Source organism: Mytilus galloprovincialis, chromosome 12, assembly GCF_965363235.1.
Source record: "Mytilus galloprovincialis chromosome 12, xbMytGall1.hap1.1, whole genome shotgun sequence".
Lineage (NCBI taxonomy): Eukaryota > Metazoa > Mollusca > Bivalvia > Mytilida > Mytilidae > Mytilus > Mytilus galloprovincialis.
In genome coordinates this window covers 39,143,436-39,149,462 of record NC_134849.1, presented here as the reverse complement: position 1 = coordinate 39,149,462, position 6,027 = coordinate 39,143,436, and the positions used below count along the sequence as shown (strand labels likewise).

The window sequence follows — 6,027 nt, the reverse complement described above, 5'->3', positions numbered from 1 at the left end:
AGCAATACATGTGGTTGTTGGGTTATATGGATGTGTTTTGTGCTTATATGTTAGATATTTCTTTGTTTTAAGATTGTGGCACGGTGATGACTGCTGTACCCATATTTTGCCAATTTTATTACATGTATGTCTGCATTGTTCACGCATCGTTTGTAATTTAATGAAATTTAATGCGACTGACATACACATGAGACGTGAAGCGCTATAAAACCAAGTTTAACCCCTCATTTTCGGCAATTGAAAACAGATGTACCAAGTCAGGAATATGACAGTTGTTGTCATTCGTTTGATGTGTTTAATTGTCAATCAAATTCAGTTCTTTGTGAATTTTTTTTATAGTCATACCTAACGTTTATCAAAGCTGATGTATATGAAAAATAGAATGACGAGATATAATATTTAATAAGTACACATTGAATAACAAAAAGCAAAACAAATTGTATCAACAGCTCAATTTAACACATACGTAGGATTTGAGAGTACTCGAAATTACTGAAAGTTGGTTAAAATACCAAGAAAACAATTAATTATAAAAGAAAATATACATCAGAAACTATAATCATTACATGCCTTTTAATTGAAAGGGTATTTCAAACATGTAACAAACTGGACAATACAAAACCTTAACGTGGATTTGAACGCTACTGGTTTTTTGTTGACTAAAACAGTTGTAATAACCATTATACTAAACAGGTGTTTATGTTCAGAAAGCTTACCAATTACATGTTTTGCAAGACCTATGACTCTGACAATCATTCCGAAATATGATGTTTTGTTTTCCAATGTATTGTTAAGACTTTCTCCTGATAGAATATGATTTTTCTATATGATTTGATTGATTTTTTTGTCTGTGTTTTTAACGGCACTTTTAAGCACCAAATTTAAGCCATTTCGTGGCGACCAGTTTTTTTCTGGTGCAGGAAGCCGGAGTGCCTGGAAAAGAACGACCGACTAGGAAAACTGAAAATTCTAGTCAATAAAGATTGAATTCACCCGTACAAGGGGTTTTCGAACTCACAACTTCAGTGTTGACTAGCAAGTAACTACTTAGACCACTCGGGCCTCGAGGCCCACCTTTCTTTTGCTATATGAACATAATAGTATCATGAATGACGAATTGCATCAAGGTCCGTTGAAAAGTAATTAAAAAAATAAGATTTTCTTTTGATGATTGTACGAAATTATAGAGTTCACAAAACATACATGTAACAACACATTTTGAAACAAAGACTCGTTTTAAAGAGGACCGTAAAGGGCGTGTTTATGTACAGACGAGTGCAAAATTAATTGACCAGGTATGTAAAAAGAATAAATCATTACTCTAATTTCCGAAATTATATAGAATACCTTATGGAAAATCTTGATATTTATACCGTTTTTTCCGCCATCTTTAAAATGGCAGTCATATTGGATTTTTCAGAGTGGGTCCATAGCTGAAATCAAAGGGTATAACTAAGAACTATTATGCAAAGTTTCATGCTTCCCTCATCAAGTGAGCAATTCTGCTCTATATCTGCACCAATCGGCCGGACTAAAATAATACCAAAAAGGCAACATCACATATATGCTCATCTAAAGTTATAAAATACACGCAACATATAAATTCCAGTTATCTATTGTTTTAAGCATGAAAAAGACGCAGCTTAATTTAACTTCAGATTATATAAAACAATGAAAAGCATTTTGACAAAAGTAATCTTCATAAATTTGATAAGTTCTTCGGTCAATCTTTTATATAAATGTTTCATCCAATGAAAAACTACACCATTCAGGTGTTTAGTATGTAGTCATTTGCACTGTAATTGTCCTTGTCAAATACTACATCAAGCCAAACAATCTGTGTAAAGCTGTTGATAACTCTTTTAAACTTCACCAATATACTCCATGTACCTATAATACATACACAAACTCGTTTTTTAAATGGTTTATGTTTAAAATATTCTAAGTTTTTTTTTCTGTAAACAAAATTGATACTGTAACACTTTGCAAAGTACGATTACACATACTAATTACAAATGTTGAAGTAAATACTTCAATTAAACATTGTTGCAATATAAAATGGTTGTTAACATAAAATTTCGTCTTTTGATAATACGGTGAATGTGCCCGCTGACCTCAATTAAAACACAAATCCATAATACCAATAAAGTTTCAATGGACAAAATGACATTTAAGGATAATCATTTTATCCTATTTAAATGGTAACGCCTGTATTAAAAAAAAAAAACAAAAAACCCTACAGTTCACCAGGTACACCTGACAAGATTAATTTGATATTATTTTATAAAACAACCAATTTATTTTGTGTTCCTTTTGATCTCAACAAATGCCGAATCAATATGTGTTGATGCTTTGCAATGATTGGTTAAATGAAGTCAAATGCGATACATTGCGACATCAAACAAATTCAAAATGACTTGTCACTAAAATAAAACAACGAATAAATCGCAAATTGAACCACTCTCTACTATATTTTAAACACTTACAATTCAAGATGTTGAAATATATATGTGATAGCTTATCCAAAAGAATCCATTAAATATTAGAAGTTGGATAATCTGATCATGTTATGTGTAATGTATACAACTATTTCCAAAGAATACATGAATCACTTACCCAGATTGATAGCAGTTTCCACAGTACCTTTGAAAAAAGGAAATAGGAAACCCTAAAACAAGAGTTCTTGCTGACAAGACATGCTATATAATATCACATTTAGATGCTAGGAAAATGAATACTGACATGTTCAATACTTGAAAGAACATTTTATCATACAATAAAGTAATATGCATTATGTGTACATCGGGTATGCATGTATACATAGTTATGTCATTTTTAAAGGACACAACGACTTTGAAAAAATATAAGAGTGTGTCATTGTGCATTTTGTAATGCTTCAAATGTCTACAAACCTAAAGTGAGTCACACTTTTAATGATGACTTAGTTGTAAATGTTTCTTAATTATCATTTACGATGCAACCTTCAAATAGCTTTATAGTCAAAAAGGTTTCTTTTTTTAAATGCACATACTTTCCTCTGAGAGCTTTCTGAATATTTTTAAATGAGGTCGTGTGTTGTTTCAATAGACATGTTTATTCAGTATTAAACAAATACAATATGTTTTTTTTCTAGACATACAATAACATGTGTTGATACAATGTGAGTCTCAATAGTATACGATGAAATTAATGATGATAATTTAATCACAAATCTGTCTTCAGGTCATGACAAGTAGTTAATTTTTAAAATAGGTATAGGAAGATGTGAAATGAGAACCAATGACACAACTCTCCATCCAAATAACAATTTATGAAAGTAACAATTATAAGTCAAGGTACGGCCTTCAAAACAGAGCCTTGGCTCTCACCAAACAACAAGCTATAAAGGGCCCCAAAATTACAAGTGTAAAACCATTCAAACGGGAAAACCAACGGTTTAATATATATAAAAGAACGAGGAAAGAGAAATATGTATGAATTGAATAAACAAACGACAACTACTGTACATCAGATTCCTGATTTAGGACAGATGCAAACATTTGCAGCGGAATTAATAGTGTTAATGATACCAAACCGTTTACCGCGACAATTGTATAACATCACAACATAGATAACACACGCTAAAATGTCAATTGGAAGGCTTATCTCAATCAAAAAACGTAGATTAACACACTATAAACAAATACATTTGAGATGCGATACCTGAATACATATACATAGTTAATAAAGTTAGTAGGGGTAGATAGTTATGGTCAAAAGTAAATAAACCAATTATGTATATGTTTTTTTTTTAATTCTGAATTTTAAGATGGTTGAACCTTCTATCAACACTACATTGTAAAATGGTGAACACAGCTTTTTTTTATTTTTTTTTCTAAATGCATTACATATTCAAAACTAACCCAATGAGCAGTACGCACTTACCGGCATTTGCATTCTTTACTTTTAGTTTTTCAACAACAACGCGCTGCTTAAACTTACATTGAATGGACTTCGAAAAGAAATAAGAACCTGGATCCCAAATTATATATATGTTGCAAGCATCATTTCTGTGTCTTTCTTTATCTTACTTGTGAATTTGAACTCATCAAAAACAACAATTAAATATATGATATGCTCATTGAATTTTCGGATTAAACTACTGTGTATTTCGAAAATCGTAAAGAAGCTATATCCAGAAAGTTAAAACAAAAATAAAACATCGAAGTGATCCTGTTTCATATGGATTTGTTCGGAAATGAAGGGTAATAAGACATATGTTTTTTTTTTATTATGAAACCAAAGAGAATAATTAAGCGAAGTAGGTGTATAAGTGGCATTTGTTGGTTCTTGCATATACTTTGTGCATTTTTAGACCTAAAGCAATTAATAATGAGATTGACATATTTGAATAATATGTTGCCTTATAAAAAAGAAGATTTGTTATGATTGTCAATAATACAACTATCCACGAATGACCAAAATGACACAGACATTAACAACTATAAGTCACCGTACGGCCTTGAACAATGAGCAAAGCCCATACTGCATAGTCAACTATAAAAGGCCCCGATAAGACAATGTAAAACAATTCAAACGAATTATACGTTTATACAACGACATATTTGTTTTATTGAGGGGGAAAAGCATATACTCCCTGAGATCAACATCAACTTAAGTTATGCACTTCAGAAATTTGGTTTTTTAAAGGACGTACAAACTAACAAGAAAAGATTAAAGTTGTATGCGTTACTATTAACATTAAATATTTTGATTTGAGGCTCATGCATGAAATCACAGAATCATGTTTTTGTTAGAATTTCAGCTGTTTGAAGTTGTTAAACTGAACTGCCTTACCTATTTTATAACATTTTAAGTGTATCAGTAAATGTGCAGTCCTAAATGTCTGCTATTCCATGTGCTGCTTTACAAATTAAGTATTCAACACTTCTCTAAATCAATCTTAAACTTACTGCCAACGGTTAAAAAAAATAGAAGGGATTATAGGTTTTTCCATCATCATCGATTAATTATGTATAATTTTGTGTATGACTGGGTTTTGAATTGCAAAACCGGTGTTTAATGTTACACAATAATTATCAAGTAAAAAATGTGGGATTGAAGCTTTAAAGAACAGTTTATCGAAATTGAATGTTCTATTGAATAAGAAATGCTACTGTGTAAGAAAGATTTCGAAATGTATGCAATACACTTTAAACTATGTCCATATGCAATACAAATAACATTATGTATTGATGAAGTAATCACTTGTGTTCTTAGCGTCTGTAATAGTAATATAAGAGTGGTGCAAATGCTTGACAAAATCATGTGTTAAATTTTGATATGGTATAATTTCAGTTCGGTCTGCTTGTTGTAAACGACCACTTAGTAAATAAGTAGATATATATTCATAAAGGAGGAAAATGTGTCATTATTTAACCTGTAAATATTTTCAGGAATTGCATTGCAGTTTAAGTAATACATACTTCTCTTAGTAAATAAAAACAATGCTACTTAGTACGAACCGAATAAAAAAGAGTTATACATTTAGTATTTAACCATATTTGATGAGTTTCAAGGTTTAATGTCATGAATCTCAAAAAGAAGTATACAATTTGTAACATCTTATAGCAATATAAAACAATCTAGCAAACATGCTTTTTCTTTTGAAATGGCATTGTTGATCGGTGACATGGATTTCAAAATGTCTTTAATAAATCTCAAGCTATCTCTCAGTGTAATCAATAAGTTAATGATGTTTTGATCAATTTATAAGTTGTGTTAATTTGACGGCTGGAACATCAACAAACATATATGTGTCATGTAGAGAAAAAAAAAACAGTTCTGCTAAGAGAGAGTTGTTCATAAAATCGACGAAATATAATAAAGCACGATGAATAAACGAGGTTTTATATCACTACAAACTGCTCAGAGTCTGAATTGACCAGTTTTTGTGCTCGACCAGTAAAATCGAACACACATTTTACTCGACTAGTCTTGACTTTCCTTAATTAGTCTGATGCAGTACTTAATGATCTTGGTGTAGTC

The 6,027-nt window shown here is 30.8% G+C and overlaps 1 long non-coding RNA gene across 1 annotated transcript; it reads right to left on the bottom strand.

Moving 5' to 3' along the window:
• Positions 1 to 383: 383 nt before the first annotated feature.
• LOC143053500 (uncharacterized) lies at positions 384 to 3,054 on the bottom strand. The gene is made up of 2 exons (XR_012971378.1): positions 2,617 to 3,054; positions 384 to 1,890 (listed from the first exon to the last, which is right to left on the bottom strand). It is a non-coding gene; the product is annotated as an uncharacterized LOC143053500 (long non-coding RNA).
• Between the last annotated feature and the right edge of the window lie 2,973 nt (positions 3,055 to 6,027).